We start from the raw sequence: 25,317 nt of genomic DNA on the forward strand, positions 1-25,317 counted from the left end.
GCTGCAGCTCCATGGAAGGCATTCCCTGAAGGACAAACGTTGTGCAAATTTTATAGGCGGCACAAGCTGGGTTTTTCTTTTAAGACCCAGAAAACAAGAAAACCACCAAACTCATAGAGCATCAAGGACCCCACAGTCCTCCTCCTCTTCCTCTTCCTCCTCCTCCTCCTGTCTGCAAACCAAGCTCAGAGAGCATCAAGGACCCCAGTCTTCTTCTTCTTCCTCCTCCTCCTTCCTCCTCTTCTTCTTTCTCCTCCTCCTTCTCCTCCTCCTCTCTGCAAACTCCACTCCCTTCTAGCACTGATGATGTTACCTAATTGGGCCATGAAATGTCTGCAAGAAAACCACCAAGCTCAGAGAGCACCAAGGATCCCACAGTCCTCCTCCTCCTCCTCTTCTTTCTCCTCCTTCTCCTTCCTCCTCCTTTCTCCACATACCCAACTCCCTTCTAGCACTGATGATGTTACCTAGTTGTGCCATGAAACGTCTGCAAGAAAACCACCAAGCTCAGAGAGCACTAAGGACCCCACAGTTCAACCCTGAGCTATAAATAATTATCTCCCCTCTGTATTTGGAGATTAATAATGGCTGATTTTTTTAAAAAAAACCACTATCAGGGTGGCCCCATCATCTCTAACAGGTGGTTATAATTCATTATGGGCTACTTCAGTGGAAAAGATCATAAATTCCATTAGATTAACCATGGTTTCAACAACAAACAAGGGCGGACGAAGGAAAGCAACACACTCTTAACACTCGGTAGTCCCCAAAGCTAGTCTAGAATTAAAAACAAATAAGCAAAAACATTGCAATGAAGAAAGCTGAATTTAATTTCAATTCGCCTTTTCTCCAGTTTGTTGCCTTCTGGATGCTTTGCAAGTTCAGTTCCAAGATGGGAACCAGTTGGAGAATGAAATACGAGAGGGGGGGAGAGGGAGGAGGGACACAGAGAGAGAGAGAGGCAGGGAGAGACAGAGAGAAAGAGAGGGAAAGAGAGACAGAGAAAGAGGGAGGGAGGGAGGGAGGGAGAGAGACTGAGAGAGAAAGAGGGAGGGAGGGAGGGAGAGGGAGAGAGAAAGAAAGAGGAAGAGAGGGAGAGAGAGAGAAAGAGGAAGAGAGGGAGAGAGAGAGAAAGACACAGAGAGGGAGACAGAGAGGGAGATAGAGGGATAGAGAAAGAGGGGGGGAGGGGGAGGGAAGAGGGGGAGGGAAGAGGGGGAGGGAGGGGGAAGACACAGAGAGAGAGACAGAGAGAAAGAGAGACAGAGAGAAAGTGGGAGGGAGGGAGAAAGAGAGACTGAGAGAGAAAGAGGGAGGGAGGGAGAGGGAGAGAGAAAGAAAGAGGAAGAGAGGGAGAGAGAGAGAAAGACACAGAGAGGGAGACAGAGAGGGAGATAGAGGGATAGAGAAAGAGGGGGAGGGGGGAGGGAAGAGGGGAAGGGAGGGGGAGGGAGGGGGGAGGAAGACACAGAGAGAGAGACAGAGAGAAAGAGAGACAGAGAGAAAGTGGGAGGGAGGGAGAAAGAGAGGGGGGAGATAGTAAGAGAGACAGAGAGAGCGAGGAAGAGAGGGAGAGAGAAAGAGGGAGAGAGAGAAGGAAAGAGAGAGGGAGGAAGGCAGAGAGGGAGAGAGGGAGAAAGAAAGAGAGGGAGAGGGGGGAGGGAGGGAGGGAGAGAGAGAAGAGAGGAAGAGAGAGTGGGGGGAGGATGTCATGAGTCAGAGAGTTTTCCAACACAATCAGTCTCAAAGAACCAAGCGTGGCCAAGCCCAGCCCCGGCTATTTATCCGGCCTCATACAGACCCCGTTATATAAAGCCGCACAACAGTATGTTTGACCAAACACAAAAAACATTGTGGAAGGAAATGAATCAGAGCACACACAGATTGAGGGAGGGAGGGAGGGAAGGGACAGAGCCCTGGGCACATGGTTTGAAATGGGGATGGATCTGGAGGGCATTATGATTATGTTCAGGATGACATCAGAAATGGCACATTTGCTTAAAAATGTGTTTTTCTCACCGTCAATAAAAGATTAGCCTGTGAAATGGACACAAAGGAGAGCTTTGAAAGGAATACATATATATATATATAAAGGTAAAGGTTCCCCTCACACATATGTGCTACTCATTCTTGACTCTAGGGGGTGGTGCTCATTTCAAAGCCGAAGAGCCAGCGCCATCTGAGGACGTCTCCGTGGTCATGTGGCCGGCATGACTAAACACCAAAGGTGCATGGAACGCTGTTCCCTTCCCACCAAAAGTGGTTCCTATTTTTCTACTTGCATTTTTTATGCGCTTTCGAACTGCTAGGTTGGCAGAAGCTGGGACAAGTCACGGGAGCTCACTCCATTACACTAGGGATTCGAACCGCCAAACTGCCAACCTTTCTAATCGACAAGCTCAGCATCTTAGCCACTGAGTCACCACATCCCTTTTATGGACAGACAGACAGACAGACAGACAGACAGACAGACAGACAGACAGACACACACTGGATACCCATGCTCCACTACAAAACTATGTGATTGGGCTTGATAAATCTACAACCTGAATATTAATGAGTATTTACAATCGGCCTCTCCTCTCCCCTTCTCTCCCTCAGTCTAACTCCTTAGCATCAGAGTGTTTTTCAGGTGGGGAGGGGGAGTAGAATGTCTAAACTCCCAGTCCGCAGGCCAGATGCCTCATGTTCTGGCCACGCCCACACCCAAGTGGCAGTTGGAACAGAGTTCTTTTCAGGTGGGGAGGGGGAGTAGAATGTTTAACTCCTTAGCATCAGAGTGTGTTAGTAATAATATAAGAAACACTAATAATCTGATGGCCATTTCGAAAAATCCTTTGCTAGCGAGCACCTAGAAGCTAAGAGGAACATACGTGCCAAGTTTTAGTTCTGTAGTTTTACAGTTCTGGAGATTTCGTGATGATGTGTGAGTGGTATTTTGCTTTTATATATATAGAGGATGCTTAATCCCAAATATGTTTTTCTAAAAGGCAACTTGACTTTCTTGAGGAAGTCAAAAAGCAGCTTTGGGACAACTGTGATCTGGATGATTTGAGAGTCTTCACAGAATAGGATGCTTAGGGTTAGAGAGAAAATTCAAAATTTTGACTGGTCCGAGTCCATCAGCAAAAGCAGTAAATGGGAGGTCACCGTTTCCCTCTTTTGTGGACCAATGAACATGTTCTACAAAAGAGAAAATAGCTGAAGAACATGGTTAGGCAGGAGAAAAGAGAGAGAGAGAGAAATGCAATGTTCGCTTGGCCCCTTTGGATCAAAATTCTGGGCAGTTTCCAGTTTCAATCAAACTAAAACTTCACAAAAGGGATTTAGTTGCTCAGCCTGGTTGTGTTTACACGAGAGAGAAATATTTCCTAAAGTGTAAGCAGGACGGCTGAACAAACGGAAGGATCACGCTGTCCAAACTCCAAATGAGAACAGACAGGAACTTCATTGAATGGCAATCTTGTGTCAGAATGGATCAAAACATCTCTCTCTCTCCCTCTCCCTCTCTCCCTCCCTCCCTCCCTCTCTCTCTGATGGGAAAGCCACCAGGTCGTTCTGTTTAGCCATTAACCCATCTGCAAATCCTGTAATGCAATACATCTACCAAAGCATTTATTCTCTTCTCTTTGTCTGAAACGGTACAGGGTTTCCTGCCTGACCAGGGGGTTGGACTAGAAGACCTCCAAGGTCCCTTCCAACTCTCTTATTCTATTCTATTCTTGTTCTATTTTCCATTCTATTCTAATCTACTCTAGTTCTATTCTTGTTCTATTTTCTATTCTATTCTATACTATTCTATTCTATTTTCCATTCTATTCTACATTTTCTATTTCTATTGTATTTTTTATTCTATTTTATTTTATTCTATTTTCTATTATAGTCTATTCTGTTCAGTTCTATTCTAGTTCTACTCTACTCTATTTCTATTCTTGTTCCATTCCACTTTTTCTATTCTATACTATAGTATTATATTCTATTTTCTATTCTATTCTAGTTTCTATTCTAGTCTATTCTGTTCTGTTCTAGTTCTACTTGACTCTATTTCTATTCTTGTTCTATTCTACTTTTTCTTTTCTATTCTATACGATATTATTAATTCTATTTTCTATTCTATTCTATTTTTCTATTTCTATTCTATTTTTTCCCCATTCCATTCCATTCTATATTTTTTATTTCTCTTCTATGTCAAGCTTATAGTACATTTCAATATTGCGATTCTTCTGTCCTTCATGCAAATGAATAATATCTGGAGCATATTACATCATAAAGAGAGTATTCTAATCTTACCAGTACATTTACCACAGATTCAGAAATCAGACAAGCATCCGGGAAAGGTTACCCAAACTGTAAGATCATTTTTCACTGCTGTCTCAACAAGTACTGCCATTCCGTACTATGCTTGTTTTGTTGTATTCGGGTCTTTTCCCGTGTAAGGTTTACACGGGAAAAGACCCGAATACAACAAAACCAGCATACCTACACCCGTGAAAATCTACAAAAACACACACACACACACACATATATATATATATATATATATATATATATATATATATATATATATATATATATATATATATATATATATATATATATATACATACATACATACATACATACATACATACATACATACATACATATATATATATATATATGGTGTAATTTAATTGAGATAACTTCAATCACTCCTTCGGTTATTTTCATTCCAGAATGTTACCAATTTGTGTGGTTTGTTTTAAAAGTTTTTTAAAAGGGTTTTAAGGGAAGAAAGCAAAGACAAACTCACCTGATCATACAGAAATACAGGAGCCCCATTCATTCAAGACCCATTTCATAGGAAAGATGAAAGGAAGTTAATGGTTCCTCACTCGTAAAAAAGGATAGCTGGAAGATGATGAAACCTGAAAATCTGGCTCCCCAGGAACAGCGATTTCTAACAACGTGACACAAAGCAGAACGGAGCAATTTAAGCGGGGACAGCTCTTTCCAACTTTGCAAGAAGTTAATCTAACCCCGAGAAAATTCTTTGTAGAGCTTTATGCAAACTTAAAAGTGCAGCCCAGGATTTATTTAAGGCTGGAGTATTTGTTCCTGAAAACTTGAACTAATGTCAGTGAGTTTGAGATAACAATTTTTCCAGGGGTGAAATCCTCCCGGTTCGGCCTGGTTTGACCGAACCAGTAAGGATTATTGTTGTTGAGTCTGCAAACTGATAGTAATCGTCAGATGCTTCCCCTGCTTTTTAAAACATTTTTTTTCCTGCCACTTTGGGTGAATAGGTAGGGAAAAAATGCTTTAAAAAGCGGGGGGGGGAAGCTGGAGCTTCCCTCCCCCCTCCGCAAAGCTGGCTGAGGAATTCTGGGAGTTGAAGTCCACAAGTCTTAAAGTTGCCAAGTTTGGAGACCCCTGGTTTAAAGCATTTGACAGGCAAGAAATTCCCTTTATCTACGACTGTGGATTTTTGGAGAAAATCAGACTCACACAATTGATCGTTCTACCGAAAATTAAGACTGGCAAAAATGTTTTTCTCACTGGTATCCTCAAAGGCAGGATATCACTCTGGCATCGCCTCCCTGCAGAAGTACTGAGTCTGCTAAGTTATTTCTTCTTTCTCCTTCCTAACTTGTAGGTGCAAGCTAGTAAAAGAATGAGAAACATATTCCCATTAGGGTTTTCTGCTTGGGGGGGGGGCAGGGGGTGGACTAGAGGACCTTTCAGGATACCTTCCTTCCTTCTTAGCTTCGTCTTTGCCAGGCTGCAATTTCCTTTCTTGGATCTCATCCAACTTTAGACAGGTCAGGCAAGGAAGTCTATGGATTGATTGACCCACTGCAACAAACTGGATCGTGGCCCAGATTTTAATGGCATAACCTGTTTCCCACAGTAAACTGGGAGTATTCATTGACAGAGTGATAATGTGTAAGTAGATTAGGGCATGGGGATTATTTTCTGATTACTGAAAAGCACAAGAAGGGGAATGACAGGTTATGCCTAACATAAACTTCAATTACAATGGACAATTGCCAGTGCTCCATAACGGAATAACAGAGTTGGAAGGGACCTTGGAGGTCTTCTAGTCCAACCCCCTGCTCAAACAGGAGACCCTGTCCAGTCTCTTCTTAAAAACCTCCAGTGATGGGGAAGGAAGGAAGGAAGGAAGGAAGGAAGGAAGGAAGGAAGGAAGGAAGGAAGGAAGGAAGGAAGGATAACAGAATAAGAGTTGGAAGGGACCTTGGAGGTCTTCCTGCTCAAGCAGGAGAGATCCTATACCATTTCAGACAAGTGACAGTCCTGTCTCTTCTTAAAGAGCTTCAGTGATGGAGCACCCACAACTTCTGAAGGGAAGTCATTCCACTGACTCATTGTTCTCCCTATTAAAGATAAAGGTTCCCCTCGCACCTATGTGCTAGTCGTTCCCGACTCTAGGGGGTGGTGCTCATCTCCGTTTCAAAGCCGAAGAGCCAGCGCTGTCTGAAGACGTCTCTGTGGTCACGTGGCCAGCATGACTCAACGCCAAAGGCGCACGGAACGCTGTTCCCTTCCCACCAAAGGTGGTTCCTATTTTTCTACTTGCATTTTTACGTGCTTTCAAACTGCTAGGTTGGCAGAAGCTGGGACAAGTCACAGGAGCTCACTCCGTTACGCGGCGCTAGGGATTCGAACCACCGACCTTTCTGATCAACAAGCTCAGCATCTTAGTCACTGATCCACCGTGTCCCCTTTTTCATTAGACTAGACATACCCAATTCCTACAACTGTTTTCTGTATGTTCTGACCTGCAGCCCCCTAATCAATTTCACTTCTCGTCAGTTAAAAGAGAACCAATCAATTATTTGTGAATAAATACCTTGATTAAAGAAAACTCCACTGTGGGAAAAAACAAAGAGACTACAGAGTTATGGCTGGGTTAATCCTATCGTCGAAAACATCCTTTATTTATTATTTAGGATGTTAGATAAGGCATCACCGTATCATGTTGAAAAAAATCTAAACGTTATGACACAAAGCACCAGGGGAAATATAAGAAAAGCCTCAGCGGGATTTTCCAACAGATTGCACTTACCGCTTCATCTTCAGGCGATCAGATTCCGTTAGAGCACTTTTAATGCCATTCTTTATTAATTAACCATCTGTTTGACAATATGAGAAAGCCAGCACAATCCCAATCAGACCTTCGTCTAACCTCGATTACTTCATATAAAACATTCTCGGTAATTAATTCTTGCTGTGGTTGCTATAATATCAAGCTTTTGTACATTTTTTTGTATCGAGTTTTATCTAGTTAGTAAGAAGATTAAGAGAAGGAATTTTGATCTCCCCAATTATTGTTCTTGTTCCGCCAGATTTTTATGGGGTAGGGAACCAACTAAGAAAACCAACAATCTAGAAGTTGTGTTTATTTCCACCCACAAAACTTTTCCTTCCTTCCGTTGTTTTAACTGTGGGAAAGGTTTTTGTGGAAAACACCGGTTTTAAGAAGATGGTGAAGAATGGAAGATCTTTACAACTGTTTTAATGTTAGCGTAAACACGAGGCTACAAGTTTTTGATTGCAAAAATTACACACCAAGGAAACGATAATATGAAGCACTAGGAATAAAACGAAGCTCCAAAATCCAAAGAACAGGGAAAGTATTGATTTTGGTGCATTTGCAGGATATAATAAAAGATTACCCCATATTTATAGCAATGGCAATTATGCTGTCTGTTTTAATAAGTAGTTTTGATCAGCTTGAGAGAAACACAAACCGATGGTCACTTTTTGAAGCTCCTGGGAACTGCGATAAATACAGTAATTTAAGAATTTGCAAACAGATTAATGTGGAAAATCCCCACAGAGAATCATTTAAATGTAGCTATATACAGGAGGGATGCAGTGGCCCAGTGGCTAAGACGCTGCGCTTGTCGATCAGAAAGATCGGCAGTTCGGCGGTTCGAATCCCTAGCGCCGCATAATGGAGTGAGCTCCCATGACTTGTCCCAGCTTTTGCCAACCTAGCAGTTCGAAAGCAGGTAAAAAATGCGAGTAGAAAAATAGGAACCACCTTTGGTGGGAAGTTAACAGCGTTCCGTGCGCCTTTGGCGTTGAGTCATGCCGGCCACATGACCACGGAGACATCTTCGGACAGTGCTGCCTCTTTGGCTTTGAAACGGAGATGAGCACTGCCCCCTAGAGTTGGGAACGACTAGCACGTATATGCGAGGGGAAGTTTTACTTTTATATACAGGTAGCCTTCAACTTACAATCACAATTGAGCCCAACATTTCTGTTACTGAGTGAGACATTTATTATGGTTGCGTGAGTTACATTCGGATGTTTGACAACTGACTCACATTTATGACCGTTGTACACTCTGTCTCTAGGTCACATGATTCCCCCCCCTTTGCGACCTTCTGACCAGCAAAGTCAATGGTCGAAACCAGATTCTCTTAACCACTGGGGGGGGGGGGTAATTTAACAACCCACAATGGTTTGCTTAACAACTAGGCCACGAAAAGTTGTAAAATGGGGCAAAACTCATTTAAGACATTTCTCACTGAGCAACATATATTTTGGCTTCAGTTGTGGTCATACATTGAGGACCACCTGTACGGTAATGCATTAATACAAAATATATATGAAATATATATCTTCCTGCTACCTTTCTCTCTTTTTCCTGTTGGAGACAGGAAACATCTTATGGGACACTTCCATCAAACATGTTGGCTTGTAGTTGAGAAAGCTTCTAAGTTAACCCACATCCTTTTCCTTCTTTCCTCCCTTCCTCCCTCCCTCCCTCCATCTAGCTATTTCTGTTTCTTGTCATTTCTTATTGTTCAGTTCCAAAAATGGAAATCTTCTACTCCAGAAAATCCTCATGAGAACAGTTTGTTTCTTTTTGTGGAGAACAATAATCTATTAGCAATCCAAGAGTTTTGTGACTAGAATCCAGGAATTTTTTTCCACTTAAAATAGGCCAAATAATTTCAATGGGCACACGAAGAATAGACATTACCTAGGATGACCTCCTGAATTGGGTTTTTAAAAATTTACTGATATGTATCCTACCTTCCTAAGAGTTAGAGTGTTAAAGTGTAAGACAAAAATTTTTCAAATATCCATCAGGTAGCCAGCCTGTTGCTCCCAAATCTGCCCTTTGAACAGTTCTGGTCTCAGGGAGTTCCAGAGTTTGAGGACCTTCCTAGCAAACAGGCAAGAAGGATTGGAATCCAAATTATTTTTCTAAATCAGAAGGCAGATGGAGGTTTCCATTTTCTGTTCAGACCGAGGCTTCCCAAGAGCCTGAAGCAAACTCCTGGTCACGAGAAAAACCCCTTTTATTAATTGTGAATTCTGCTCATCACCTCCAGCAAAGTCTTTCAAGGGAGGATTTACAGTCACAGACCTTCTCTGGCTTGGAGAGCTGACAGGTTGATATCTGCAGAACTTGGCAAGGAGCCTCGGAGAGTTATGAACCAATTAAGTGAACTAATTGTCTCCTGCAAGCTCCACTCCCCTTTTGCTCCTCTTTTATTTCCTCTGGGAGGGGACATTCACGTCCACCTGTGGCCTCACTCCCAAGTTGACCCCTGTTCTTTAGCTGTTCCCTTCGTTTGGCAACTCTGTGCATGCACACACTAGGAACAGGCTCCAGCTGTTCTTCTGCCTCACTGATCTCCAACTCCGAAGGCAGCTGATAACTATCAGACGGTCCTGGCCCCCTCTCTGCCTCCGACACAGAGCCCTCCTCAGAGCCTTCCCCAGACTCCAGGACTGGCCCAGGTTCCTCCCCAACCCTCCTCAACTGTCTGAATCGGCTGCCAGCTCCAATGGCCACTGGCGGGCAACACCACAATCCCCTTCCTCTTATCTCCATCTGTAAGCCTGGAAACATGGATTGCCTCTGTCCCCGTGCCCTCTTTTTTTAAGAGGTGAACGCTTCAGAAGATAAAACATTGGCCTTCAACGGAAGATAAATGAAATAAAAAGAAGTGAAACCAAATGAAGGATAGGACGCAGGTTTATAGGGTTTTTCCCAAAGCACCTTTGCACTAGCCAAGCACTTTTCTGCAAAACATTTACAACTTTTTCAAGGACTGCACAGCTTATCTGCATGCGTGCAGGGTGAAATAGTGCTTGTGCTGGAAAATGCCACTCACGCGTGTCCCATGCACGGAGACACAGCTGGAGGGGGCTTCTAAACATCTGCATGAGCCTCTCAAAGGATGCAGCTGCTTTAACGCTCCGACAAAAGATGCACATCTCTCGGTAAAATGTTTTGTAGAGTTGGCCACCTGAAAACTTGGCAGAAGCTTTGCTGGTTTTGTCCTCAGGCAGATCAACCTGCTACGTGAGCTGTGGTGGCGCAGTGGTAAGAATGCAGTAATGCAGGCTAACTCACTGCTCACTGTTAGCAGTTCGATCCTGACCGGCTCAAGGTTGTCTCAGCCTTCCATCCTTCCAAGGTCGGTAAAATGAGGACCCAGTTTGTTGACTCTGTAAACTGCTTAGAGAGGGCTGTAAAACACTGTGAAGTGGTATATAAGTGCTATTACTATTGCAATCTCTCTCTCTCTCTCTCTCTCTCTCTCTCTCTCTCTCTCTGTAGAATGTCAAACAGAATAGAATACAGAATAAAACATAATAGAAATTAGAAATAGAGTAGAAATAATAGAATAGGAAATAGAAATTAGAATAGAATAGGGAATAGGAATTAGAATAGGAATAGGAATAGAATAGGCTTTTTTGACCGTGATTAAATACACAAGGATTTTGTGTTTGTTGAGTATCTAAGCTTTCAGTGTACATGCAAAGCAACAGAGCAATAATACTCCTAAAATGATACCAATAAGAGGAGGTAGTAGAGAAGATTGAGAGGGATAATAATAATAACACTGCAATCATACAACATGGGTGAATATATATAGACATAAGATGCTACAAAAAGCACACTGGTCTTTTTTGTAGATTTCAGCTCAGCATTCGGTACCATCTCCTATGACAATAATGGAAAAGAAGAATTTGTATATTTCTGGAGCTTTTAATATGCCTTTTTTGACATGAGGGCAAAGTGGACCTCTTCAGGATGTGCATTTCAACTGCCTGGAGGTCCGAGAGCAGAAGTCCTTTTCCTGTGGACCAGAGAATCAAACATCTAAACTCCAGAAGGACTCCTATTTATCTGAGTTTACTCTTCAAAGGAAGTCTGGCAGATACATCTGTACTGAACCTAAATGTGTTTATAAGTTGTAAGTCTGCTGCCCCTCACCCCCCCGTCCACTGATAAATATCCCTACCATAACAACTGTGCAACGCAACCTTTTATACATCTCCTCCGACATGAGACCTGCTGGACTCTTGGGAATTAACGCCCGGTAAATATTTCCAGTCGGGTCTTAAGCAATTCAACCAATGAGAAACTAAATTCTTCTGATCCGCTTTAGAAAAATGCTCTGTAATCTCAGAGCAGTAAAATGCTAAGTGTGAGTAAAAGTAAACTCAACTCCATGGTTGCGATTTGCAGTATAAAGAGCCACACAAGAGTTTTGTAGCTTGCCTGCCACCCCGCCTCCAAATTCCTTCCAACCGTGCCTGGATTTTTTTCAGCAATCCAGCTTGCAAAAACTGTAAATTCATTTTTCTTCCCCTTTTTCTTTTCTTTCCTGGCAAATTAATATCTGAAATTCATTAAAGGAAGCCTGAATATTCTTCACCTGGTGGAAACAGGCGACAAGAAAGCACAGCTTTTATCAAGCGGCTGCATCTGAACAAAAAAACACTTTTTTGCAAGCATAATCCCTGCAAATTCTGCCGAAAACAAGGGCTAATGCTATAATGCTCCCTATCAGGAGGCGAGCAAACCTTTCCGTAGCTCTCTTGTTGCCTGTAGTGTGTGTGTGTGTGTGTGTGTGTGTGTGTGTGTGTTTATAGATTTTCACGGGTGTAGGTCTGCTGGTATTCTGGTCCCGAATACAAGACCAGCACATACAAACATGCATACATACATACATACATACATACATACATACATACATACATTGTGTCACAACCCCTGGTATGCCCAAATATGGGAGGGAGCATACTGCTTCTCTTTTTCTGTCTTTCGGCTCACCCTAGGAGCCATCCAGGCAGAAAGCCATTTTTTTATGTTGCCTTTATTTATTTATCAGCACAAATGCAACACACACACACACACACACACCCATATATGTGTGTATTTATGTAAATCTACGAAAACAAATATATATATATATATATATATATATATATATATATATATATATATATATATATATATATATATATATATATATATATATATATATATATATATATATATACATACACATACACTCTTCCACTTGTAACTAATTGCAATGGTCAATGTCAAACAAAGGTAATCCTCAACATATCATTATCATCTTCTTTTAACAATCCCAACATCGTTTGCGGGTGGAGTCTGGGCAACTGAATGGAGCTAGCAGTGTTTTTACTGGCCAGATGCCTTTCCAGTCACCAGTACGGAGTTTTGTTCACCGGATATATTCTCATTGTGCCCAGAGAGAGAGAAATATCTGCCTCTACCTAGGATGGAACTCACAGCTTCCTGATGGTGAGGCGAGGGCTCCAGCTCTAGGCCACCGAACCACTGCTTGGTAACCACTCCCATAAAACACGGGAGTGCATGTTTGTTAAAGCAGCTTGTTAAAGCAGCTGCCTCTGTCCTCCGGAGCACACAGGCCTTGTGGAATCACACACAATAAAGTTGCTCCTGCTTTAATCACATTTTAGGAATGGTACCGTCAGGCTTCAGGGTGGCTCAGGGGCTAAGGCACTGACCTTGTCGATCAGAAAGATCAGCAGTTCAGTGGTTCGAATCCTTAGCGCCGCTTAATGGAGTGAGCTCCCGTGACTTGCCCCAGCTTCTGCCAACCTAGCAGTTTGAAAGCACGTAAGAAATGCAAGTAGAAAAACAGAGACCACCTTTGGTGGGAAGGAAACAGCATTCTTCGGTGTTGAGTCATGCCGGCCACATGACCACGGAGACGTCTTCGGACAGCGCTGGCTCTTCGGCTTTGAAACGGAGATGAGCACCGCCCCCTAGAGTCGGGAACGACTAGCACATATGTGTGGGGGGAACCTTTGCCTTTTACCTAACCTCAGGTTCAAGGAAACCAGAATGACACAGTGAGCTGTTCCAAGTTACTTTATTATTGCTGCGTGCCTAATTTACAAGAATCTTGCCTGGCTGACTGCATTCTCTTGGGAATGGCCAGAAAAGGCTCGTGAACTCTTGGGGAAGTTCACTGTGAGCCGTTTTCTGCGTGAAAGTGAAGAGAACAATCTCCCTGTGCAGAATAAAACTAAACACAGGGTAGAAAATATTGCTTTTCTTTAAACACCTTTCTCAAAACAAGCAAAGCTTTTCCTCCCCTTCCCCTTATTCCGTAATTCCATATAATTAATTGCAGAGGTGCTTTTGCATTGAAGTCAAGTCGCTTTACGGAACCGTAATCTGTTCTCCGTAAGCAGAACTGGAGTGCATTTTCAAAGAGGGGAAACCTCGGAATGAAATTTCTACTCGATTAAATATGCAGAGCGTGGGCACTAAAAATAAGAAAACCAGCCCTCCGCGCTCTCCCACATATTCCCAGAGTAAATATTTTATGCCTGCGTGAAAGTTGAGGAGGTCACTACTGATTCCTGCCAAAACAAGACAGTTTCAGATGGCAGATTGCACTAAGGAAAAAAAAACAAATTGCCGAGGTGCAACTAACTTAATTCTGGAATGTTTTACCTGTCCAAATCTGCTACAGGTTTTTCACGTAACAAAATTGCTCCAAATTCCCCCTTCCCTTAAAGATACAGATCTCTGCACACAACCAGAAAAACTTGGCTTGCATTGAGGCATTGGAACACAACTCTCATTTAACGCAACGGGGTGCCTCGTGGGCCGTTGGGTGCTCAGCAGGTTCAAACATCAAGACTGAAATTAATTGAAATGGCCACATCTTAAGCCTCAGGATTTTGCACAATAAATAGCAATAGCACTTAGACTTATATACCACTTCACAGTGCTTTCCATTCCTCTCTAAGCAGTTTACAGGGTCAGCCTCTTGCCCCCAACAATCTGGGTCCTTGTTTTACCCACCTCAGAAAGACGGAAGGCTGAGACAACCTTGAGCTGGTCAGGATCGAACTGCTGGCAGTGGGCAGAGTTACCTTGCAATACTACATTCTAGCCACTGCACCACCAGGAAAGAGATTGAGAAAGGGAATAAGAGAGGAAAGAAGGAAGGAAGGAAGGAAGGAAGGAAGGAAGGAAGGAAGGAAGGAAGGAAGGAAGGAAAGAAAGAAAGAAGGCAGGAATAGCACTTATATACCACTTTACAGTGCTTTACAGCCCTCTCTAAGTGTTTTACAGAGTTAGCCTCTTGCCCTCAACAATCTGGGTCCTCATTTTACCCGCCTCGGAAGGACGGAAGGAGGAGTCAACCTTGAGACTGGTGAGATTCGAACTGCCAAACTGCAGTCAGCCGGCAGTCAGCAGAAGGAGCCTGCAGTGCTGCACTCTAACCACTGCGCCACTGAGGCTCATCATGAGAAAATTATAATGGAAGCGGGACATCAAGATATCACTGATCCCATCAAAATGTAGCTACAGTTTATGGAGATTCTCAGCCATCCAGGTGAGGGTTGTCCCAAAGGTCCTTTTTTTACAAGAGGCAGCTGGTCTTTCTGAGTTTTCTTTGAAGACATTTCACTTGTCATCCAAGAAGCTTCTTCAGCTCTGACTGGGTGGAGGAGAATGGAAGGATTTATATTCCAGTTTAAATTCCAGTTAAGATGATTTATTGCTCAGGCTTATAGACAAGAATCTAGTCAGCTCATGGTAAGCACCAGTGGTGAAATTCAATTTTATTTTACCACCGGTTCTGTGGGCGTGGCAGGGAAAGGATATTGCAAAATCTCTATTCCCACCTCACTCTGGAAAACAGTAGTTATAATGAAGAAACGTGAAACACTTAGAAAAAAACGAGATATACAAAAATTATCACCGTCAGTTAATACTTACTTGGGTAACCTTTAGCATGAATTACGGCCTTAACAATGCCTTCCCATGGAGTGAACCAAGTCTTTTAGTTCTGCAGCTTTTATAAGGTGAAACCAAGATTGAATGATTGCTTCTATTAACTCGGTTTTATTGCTGGCTATACTTGGCTATAACCTTTCATAGAATACAGATAATTGAACAAACTTTGTTGCATTACATTCTTGTTTAAATTATCTTTCCATTGATATATAATTTTATGGTACTGCTCCAAAGAAAGTGGTGTTATTAGCCATCAAATCTCAAAAATGGACTTTTCCCCAAAAGGTTTCTACAATTTTGGCCACTGCTGTGGTTTAATGAAAAGAAGGACTAGGGGAGACATGATAGCATCTTCCAATATTTGGAGGGCTGCTCCAAAGAAGATGGAGTCAAACTATTCTCCAAAGAACCCAAAAGCAGGACAAGAAGCAATGGATGGAAACCAATGAAGGAGAAAAGCAACCTAGAACTAAGGAGAAACTTCCTGACAGTTAGAACAATCAATCAGTGGAACAGAAGTTGCCTCCAGAAGTTGTGAATGCTCCAACACTGGAAGTTTTTAAGAAGAGAACTGGGCAGCCATTGGCTGGGGTGGCATAGGTTTCCTCCTTGAGCAGGGGGTTGGACTGGAAGACCTCCAAGGTCCCTTTCAACTCTGTTATTCTGCTAAGACCATGCAAAGCACTTCTATGTGGTACTTGCGTGTGTGTGCGCAAACACATATTCTTATGTTTTTGTAGCACAGCAAGCAACATCTGTTGTAAGGTAAGAGGCAGATTGCAAATAACTTTAGTCGGAGAAGGCATGTGGGTACCCGAAGTTGGAAGAAGCTTAATTAACATGTGCTGTTAAAACCACCTCCTGCTTTCTGCCATGGGGCCACACACCAAGTACGATTGAGAAGACAAATCAGGCAGAGATTACACAAATGTGTCTGTTTGTCCCAAGTTTATGAGTCAACAAAGACTATTGGATTCAACGGGAAGATAAACAGATATGCAGCAACAGAAGATACAATATTCCTATTTATGCATATGTATAAAGATGTATTAAGTGGCTCAGTGGCTAAGACACTGAGCTTGTCGATCAGAAAGGTCGGCAGTTCAGCGGTTCGAATCCCTAGCACTGTGTAATAGAGTGAGCTCCCGTGACTTGTCCCAGCTTCTGCCAACCTAGCAGTTCGAAAGCAGGTAAAAAATGCAAGTAGAAAAATAGGAGCCACCTTTGGTGGGAAGGGAACAGCGTTCCGTGCGCCTTCGGCGTTGAGTCATGCCGGCCACATGACCACGGAGACGTCTTCGGACAGCGCTGGCTCTTCGGCTTTGAAACGGAGATGAGCACCGCCCCTAGATTCGGGAATGACTAGCACAGATGTGTGAGGGGAACCTTTACCTTTTACCTTATAAAGATGTGTTGCATCTTTATAGTTCATTCTTGCTCAATATATTGATATCTAAAATGGAATTTGATTCAGGAAGCTTTTATTGCATAATGCAGTCCATCACCCTTATTGCAATTTTTTTAAAAAAAATTACACATTTTAATACTTAACATTGCATCTACCTTGTCTAGACAGGACACCGAAAAACGGCCGCTGAAAACATTTTATACTGCTACTAAATATGCTTATTCTGAGGAAAGTAACTCTGCGTTCAACCTTTCAAACTTAACTCGAAGTTGCTGCCCAATCAGCATAATCCATTTGCAAAACTCTACATGTCCAGGCTGAAAAATCTAAAGATAATAACACGCCAAGACAAACCAGGCGAATGACAGCTTCGAAAGTAGGCCACGGGAAACTACGTGAGGAAAAAATGTTATTCAAAAGGGGATGCGGAAAACAAGGTGAGAAGAGGATGGAGAAAGAGAAAGGATCGTACTGTGATAGGACAATAACATCTCCCTAGGACAGGATGGCGAACCTTTTTGGCACTTGCGTGGAAGTGTTGCGTGTGCATACGTTTGTCGGGGACGCACTCTGGAAAAGCCAAACTTCTGGGTTCTAACTTCGATTAGCTAGTAGCCGCGCATGTGCAGGTTTCCAGCACTGCTGTGCGCACGAAGGGATCACGCTCCGGGAAATCTGAACTTCCTGGTTCAAGCGCACACAACAGTCAGCTAGCTGGTGCACACTGCTTTCTGGCACTGCTGTGCATACGGACAGCTGATCGTCGTGCGAGTGTGCATGACAGAAACCCTGAAGACAAACAGGCAAGGCCACATGCGCTGGGCGACATGGCTCTGTGTGCCACTTTGAGCACACATCACGGTCCTAGGACAATAAAGAAGGATCTAGAAACGTCTCAATTTTCTCTTTCGTCACTCACCAATTAGGCTACCAACATCCATGCGTCTCCCATGGCCCAATCAGCTCAACCAACCGTGGTTTTTGGAGGATCAGCACCAAAAATGGCTGCTATGGTTGATCATCATTAGTGTGTGATGGCTCCGTGGTGGTTTGTTTCAGGAGAAGACAACCTTCTTAGATAAGCTGAAGCCTGATTCCTAGCAGAAAAAGAGAGTTGGAAGGGACCTTGGAGGTCTTCTAGTCCAAACTTCTGCTCAAGCAATAAAGTTTCGGACAAAAAGTTGTCCAATCTTTTCTTGAAAGCCTCCATAACTTCTGAAGGCAAATTGTCCTAGATTGGTTCCTTCTTTGATTAGCTTTCATCCATAGCTTTGGAGAATAGCTTGACTGCCTCTTCTTTGTGGCAGCCCCTCAAACACTGGAAGACTGCTATCATATCACCTTTAGTCCTTCTTTTCATTAAATTAGACATACAACTCTTCTTCATATGTCTTAGTCTCCAGTCCCTTAACCCTCTTTGTTGCTCTTCTCTGCACTCTTGCTAGAGGATTTTTAATGGCACAGACTTCCAACTGCGCGAAGATGTGGGAGCTGGTGCATATTTTTTCATGACTTATGAAACTGCTGCTCCTGAAGTTCAGAAGACATTTCCATAGAAACCCTTTGGCTTCAAGAGTCAACCTTACCAGCTTCATCCCTCCATCTTACAGGAATATGAGTCATGGAGTGACCTTCACAGATATACAATGGCTAAGACAGAACTCTCTGTACTACACACTGGTTTTGAAAGAACAAGGGTGTTTGTCGCCTTTGCTGTTTTTGAACTACTGGTTTTATTAATTAAAGGGATAATTGGACAAAGGGCAGCAGCTAGTTTGAACCTTGGCTGCAGAGGTGGCATTCAGCAGGTTCTGACCAGTTTTGGAGAACCGGTAGCGGAAATTTTGAGTAGTTTGGAGAACCAGTAAATACCACCTCTGGCTGGCCCCGCCCCCATCTATTCTCTGCCTCCTGATTCCCAGCTGATCGGGAGGGAATGGAGATTTTGCAGTATCCTTCCCCTGGGAGTGGGGAGGGAATGGAGATTTTGCAGTATCCTTCCCCTGGAGTGGGGAGGGAATGGGGATTTTGCAGTATCCTTCCCCTGGAGTGGGGAGGGAATGGAGATTTTGCAGTATCCTTCCCCTGGAGTGGGGAGGGAATGGGGATTTTGCAGTATCCTTCCCCTGGAGTGGGGAGGGAATGGGGATTTTGCAGTATCCTTCCCCTGGGAGTGGGGAGGGAATGGAGATTTTGCAGTATCCTTCCCCTGGAGTGGGGAGGGAATGGAGATTTTGCAGTATCCTTCCCCTGGAGTGGGGAGGGAATGGGGATTTTGCAGTATCCTTCCCCTGGAGTGGGGAGGGAATGGGGATTTTGCAGTATCCTTCCCCTGGGAGTGGGGAGGGAATGGAGATTTTGCAGTATCCTTCCCCTGGAGTGGGGAGGGAATGGGGATTTTGCAGTATCCTTCCCCTGGAGTGGGGAGGGAATGGGGATTTTGCAGTATCCTTCCCCTGGGAGTGGGGAGGGAATGGAGATTTTGCAGTATCCTTCCCCTGGAGTGGGGAGGGAATGGAGATTTTGCAGTATCCTTTCCCTGGACTGGGGAGGGAATGGGCATTTTGCCGTATCCTTCCCCTGGAGTGGGGAGGGAATGGGGATTTTGCAGTATCCTTCCCCTGGAGTGGGGAGGGAATGGAGATTTTGCAGTATCCTTCCCCTGGGAGTGGGGAGGGAATGGAGATTTTGCAGTATCCTTCCCCTGGAGTGGGGAGGGAATGGAGATTTTGCAGTATCCTTCCCCTGGAGTGGGGAGGGAATGGGGATTTTGCAGTATCCTTCCCCTGGAGTGGGGAGGGAATGGGGATTTTGCAGTATCCTTCCCCTGGGAGTGGGGAGGGAATGGAGATTTTGCAGTATCCTTCCCCTGGAGTGGGGAGGGAATGGGGATTTTGCAGTATCCTTCCCCTGGAGTGGGGAGGGAATGGGGATTTTGCAGTATCCTTCCCCTGGGAGTGGGGAGGGAATGGAGATTTTGCAGTATCCTTCCCCTGGAGTGGGGAGGGAATGGAGATTTTGCAGTATCCTTTCCCTGGACTGGGGAGGGAATGGGCATTTTGCCGTATCCTTCCCCTGGAGTGGGGAGGGAATGGAGATTTTGCAGTATCCTTCCCCTGGGAGTGGGGAAGGAATGGGGATTTTACAGTATATTTCCCCCGCCGTGCCCACCAAGCCATGCCCACCAAGCCACACCCACAGAACCGGTAGTAAAAAAAAATTGAATCCCCCCCACTGCTTGGCTGGTCTCAGATATGAAGCAAGACCAACGTGGTTAGTACGTAGTTGGGTGGAAGACTGCCTGAGAACTACAGGGTAGGCTGACCGACGAGCCAAAGAACATTCTAGAAGAAGACATTAGAGAGTGGTGTATTTGAGCCAACCCAAGTTTGGAAGTGAAGAGATCATGCAGTATGGATAAATTAAGGTGGTTGCCAAAAATATATATAGGTCTGCCTTCTTCTCAAATTTTTTCCAGCAGTTAAAATTTAACAGAATCACAGAGTTGAAAGGGACCTTGGAGGTCTTCTAGTCCAACCCCCCGCACAAGCAGGAGACCTTACATCATTCTGGACACTTGGCTGTCCAATCTCTTCTTTCAAAAAAGAAATCTTTTTTCCCTTGCATAGTTTCTCCCATATAGCTGTCCATTTTCCAAAGAAATATCAACCTTTTTTAAAAGCACGCCAAAAGCAGTTGGCTTCCGTCATATGTGGAATTCAAGTTTTTCTTTCTCTGGCTTCATACATTCCAAGCCTTTCTTGAATCACAACTTTATAACAACTCAGGCCAAATTGTGATGAATGAAGACAGTTGACCTTTAAATAACTGTACACTCCACACTGGAAAATATTGCATTAACCGAAACTCTTATGCCAACCAACCTTCTGACACAATTACTTTTCACAACATCTGAACGTATACGACCTCAGGTGTTAATCTTACATGGCCTTACAAACTGTCTTTAGGGAAGAATACTAAAAAGCAGAGACATCACCCTGCCAACACAAGTGTGTCTAGTCAAGGATGTGGTTTTCCCAGTTGCAATGAATGGCTGTGGAGGTTGGACCATAAGGAAGGCTGAGCACCAAAGAACGGAGGCCTTTGGACTCTGCTGCTGGAGAAGAAGACTCCTGCATTGAGTCCCTTGGACTGCAAGGCCATCCAACCAGTCAGTCCTAGAGGAGATCCACCCTGACTGCTCTTTAGAAGGCCAGATCCTGAAGAGGAAGCTCAAATCCTTTGGCCACCTGATGAGAAGGAAGGACTCCCTGGAGAAGAACCTGATGCTGGGAACGATGGAGGGCAAAAGAAGAAGAAGAAGGGGATGGCAGAGAAGGAGGTGGCTAAATGGAGTCATCAAAGAATGCTTCAGTGTGATTTTCTACAATGACTTCTACCTTCTTCTAGAATGTTCACCGACTTCTCATTCTAACCCATAAATGTTCAGTCACTTTTCTATCCAAATACCTTGTTTCCCTGAAAATAAGACGTCCCAGATAATAAGCCCAATTGGGCTTTTAAGCACATGCGCTAAAATAAGCCCTCTCCCAAAAATAAGCCCTCCCCAAAAATAAGCCCTCCCCGAAAATATTGCAACGAAGCAGCAGCCATGAGGTGGCCACGCTCGCCGCCTCCTGCACCTCAAAAATAATAAGACCTGCCCGAAAATAAGGCCGAGCGCTTATTTCAGGGGTCAAAAGAAAATGAGACCCTGTCTTATTTTTGGGGAAACACAGTACTAATATGTTGGTCCTGATTAGCTTCTCAGATCAATATGCAATTATATGAATTAATAAACCACATTCATATATACAGCTTTGACATACAATCATTTGTTTGGTGACCGAAGTTACAACAGCCCTGAAAAAAGTGACATGATGGTTTTTCACACTTACGACCATTGATCAAAATCCAGACACTTGGCAACTGACTCATGTTTATGACGATTGCAGAGTCCCCCTGTCACTGTCATCCCCTTTTGTGACTTTCCGACAAGCAAAGTCAACGGGGAAACCAAGATTCCCTTAACAAACGTGTTACTAGCTTAACAACGGCAATGATTCGCTTAACAACAGTGGCAAGAAAGGTCCTAAAACGGGACAAAGCTCACTTAACCAATGTCTCGCTTAGCAACATACATTTTGAAGTGTTGGTCGTATGTTGAAGAGTTACATGCAGTCAGTGACTTGAAAACACACACAGGCAAAATGCAGAATATAACATTATATATTAGAAAATGAATGGTGTATTAAATGTGATTAATGCACATCCCTTTGTTTCCAAGTCCTAGCAAAACTTGGCACACGTCCTTCTGAACCTCAAAAAAAAATATCTTTTTGGCCCAAGATTATAAATCTAAAAACACTGAAAAGAAGCAGTGTTAAAACCCATTGGCACAGCCACTTTTTTTTTAAGGATAACTAAATAAACCTTAAAATATGAAGTGAGTGAAAAACCGCAGACTGCATTCATGGAAGAAATAAAGGTAAAGGTTCCCCTCGTACATATGTACTAGTCGTTCCCAACTCCAGGGGCCGGTATTCATCTCCGTTTCAAAGCCGAAGAGCCAGTGCTGTCCGAAGACGTCTCTGTGGTCATGTGGCCGACATGACTCAATGCCGAAGACGCATGGAACGCTATTCTCTTCCCACCAAAGATGGTTCCTGTTTTTCTACATGCATTTTTTACGGGCTTTCGAACTGCTAGTTAGCAGAAGCTGGGACAAGTAACCACAAATATTACAGTGCACCCACTCTCCTGAAGACTATATTTTTCTTACATTTTTTTGTAAAACAACTAAAAGATATACAATGTATTCCAACTGTGTCCTTATCCCCTCCAAAACAACATATATTCTTGAGTAGGTTCATTCCCTTCGACTTCCACCAACACTGTTTTTATAAAAATCCCCCCCACTATTTCATTATAATTGTTTGCTTTAATCATCCCTTTATAAAATTTAATTTCTGCTGTTAATTTATCATTTGTTGCCATGCTCCAAATTTCATTATACCACTCATTTCTTTGAATATCCCAGTTTCGTACCCAATATTATTTAGCCATCAATAATCTAGCTGCCATTATCAAATTTACAATCAATTCCTTTTTTGTTTCAATTATATCGAGTTTTTCCACCAGCAACCGTAATGCAATTCTCGGTGATGTGTCTAAATTTCCATTCCAAAGTGCTCTAATTTCTCGAAACACCATGTCCCATGCTTTCTGTGCATTATCACAATCCCACCACATGTGTTTGTATGTTCCAACCTCTCTCTTGCACCTCCAACAAATATCTGTATATTTAACATCTATTTGATTTAATTTACGCGGTGTTAGGTACCACCTCCATATCACTTTATATCCATTTTTCTTAAGTCTATCTGGCATAGCACTCCCAAGCACAGTTTGATGCAATGTTTAAAAATGTCAAGTCTAGGAAATATCCATCAAGTAAGTGGGTTGCATTTAGATGAGACGGTAGACCAGGGGTGTCCAAACTTGGGAACGTTTAAGACTTGTGGACTGCAACTCCCAGAATTCCCCAGCCAGCCATGCTGGCTGGGGAATTCTGGGAGTTGAAGTCCACAAGTCTTAAACGTTCCCAAGTTTGGACACCCCCTGCAGTAGACAAAATGTATTGGGAACAAGGACAAGGGGCGAAAGAGGACGCAGGTACCATTCGGGAGGCAAAGCTCAAGCAAAGCATTAAATAGATCAAATCCCCGCCATTTATCTTTCCCAACACCATAAATAAATCAGGATCTGTCCTTTTTTCCAGATCCGGCAAACAAGATAACTAACTAGACAGAAAAGAGTTTGCTGACATAAAGGAACAAACTCCAGATTATCTTGGGATGACTAAGAGATAAGAATTCTGCAAATTGGCAAAGGGGAAATCTTAAGTCTCAATGCGCCGTTTTTAAAAACTTTTAAAAGATGCGATTTTGTTAATCAACGGAAGGGAGGTTAGCAAACAGAGATTTGGGTATATTTTAGGGCTGGCTTACACATCTGCTTCCTTATAAGTCAATCTTTTGGACTTAATTCAAAGTTAACATGGTTAGAATTAGGCGTCCCTGTCTCTAGGCGTAGAGATCAAGGTTTTAAGGAAGTCTCTATTGCAAGTCTACAATTATTGTAGACTGTAAAATCCAGCTGTAAAATCCAGCTCTACGAAATGTTGACAGCTGGATTTCAATGATACACGGATCCTACAGTACAAAGAAGCACAATCGAGATATATATAAAAAATGGCTGTGTGTTTGCGTGTTCCAGCATAACTCTGGAACGCCTCAAGCAATTTCAACCAAACCTGGTACACAGATGACTTACTCTCTGGAAAAAAACCACTGTGGGTTTAAGACACCCCTAACACCCCTCAGGGTGTGCGTTCTGTTAAGATACAGGCTGTTGTGCCTTAAAACAGCTTCTACTGTACTGCAGTAAAATGGCTTCTACTGTACAGCGCAGCGGAGTTGCCATGGTAACGGCTTCGCAGTACTCCACAAGGGGGCTCCCTCTGGTAAGGGGCAAAATCTAACATTAGAAATTATGTTTGGTCCGGATATTTCCCCCTATAACAAATACCCCAGCAATGCTGGGTATCAGCTAACAGATCAGATCTACTATACTAGACAAAGCCAGAAAATTTAAGCAGGGACTGACAACTAGTGGGTTTTTTGGGGGGGGGTGGGAGAGTTATAGCTGTGCTGCAGGTTTAAAAATTATTTCCTCCTCCAAGGGCCATGAGGCCCATGTCTGGTGCTATGGTAACCTTGCCAGAAATGGATTTTGGGACCCTTTGGGGTTTGTGTGTGGCTGGAGGGGTTTAAAATTTCATAATACACGAATTCGGCCGTACACCTGTTTACTTTGAACCTGTGAAGGATATGAGATCGTGAAACAAAAACCTCCCGAATATTGCTTCACATTGGGAGCTTTTGTGCTAATTTCAACAGTCCAATCCAAAGGTTGAGGGCTCCTTGGTGCTCTCTGAGCTTGGTGGTTTTCTTGCAGATGTTTCATTACCCAGCTAGGTAACATCATCAGTGCTAGAAGGGAATGGGGTTTGTGGAAAGGAGGAGGAGGAGGAGGAGGAGGAGGAGGAGGAGGAGGAGGAGGAGGAGGAGGAGGAGGCGGCCAACTGTAGGGTCCTTGAAGCTCTTTGAGCTTGCTGGTTTTCTTGCAGACGTTTCATTACCCAACTATGTAACATCATCAGTGCTAGAAGGGAATGGGGTTTGTGGAAAGGAGGAGGAGGAGGAGGAGGAGGAGGAGGAGGAGGAGGAGGAGGAGGAGGAGGAGGAGGAGGAGGAGGCCAACTGTAGGGTCCTTGAAGCTCTTTGAGCTTGCTGGTTTTCTTGCAGACGTTTCATTACCCAACTATGTAACATCATCAGTGCTAGAAGGGAGGAGGAGGAGGAGGACAGTGGGGTCCTTGGTGCACTCTGAGCTGGGTGGTATTCTCACAGACATTTCATTACTCAACTACGTAATATTATCAGTGCCAAATATCTCGAGCATTGACGACTTTACCTAGGTTGGATCATGAAATGCCTTCAAGAAAACCACCCAGCTCAGAGACATGCCCTCCTTTCAAGCCTGAGCTACAAATATTCTCTTTTTAAAATCAATTCCAGGGTTTTCTGCACGCTGAATGCGCCCCCTAGCCATGCTTAAGCCACAAACAATGGCTACGCATGAAAAGGGGGCTTGTGCAGAACTAGAGAACTCCATTAAACCTGAAAAAAACCCTTAAGGTCAAAAAATGGGAGACAGATTGTCCACGATAAACTAAGCCAAGCAACTAGAGATAAGTTAATCAACA

The 25,317-nt window shown here is 43.5% G+C and overlaps 1 protein-coding gene across 3 annotated transcripts in view; it reads right to left on the reverse strand.

The window, feature by feature from the left end:
• RASSF8 (Ras association domain family member 8) overlaps nucleotides 1-25,317 on the reverse strand; it is a 73,263-nt gene that overhangs the window by 39,500 nt on the left and 8,446 nt on the right. Inside the window, exon 1 of one of the 3 annotated variants that reach the window (XM_081957568.1) lies at nucleotides 4,793-4,973. The exons of the other annotated variants lie outside the window; for them this stretch is intronic. The gene's annotated coding sequence lies outside the window, so the exon portion shown is untranslated. Of the gene's footprint in view, nucleotides 1-4,792; nucleotides 4,974-25,317 lie in introns of those variants that run through there. 3 annotated transcript variants of the gene reach the window in all.

This window comes from Natrix helvetica, assembly GCF_964273705.1.
Source record: "Natrix helvetica genome assembly, chromosome: 6".
Classification (NCBI taxonomy): Eukaryota; Metazoa; Chordata; class Lepidosauria; order Squamata; family Natricidae; genus Natrix; species Natrix helvetica.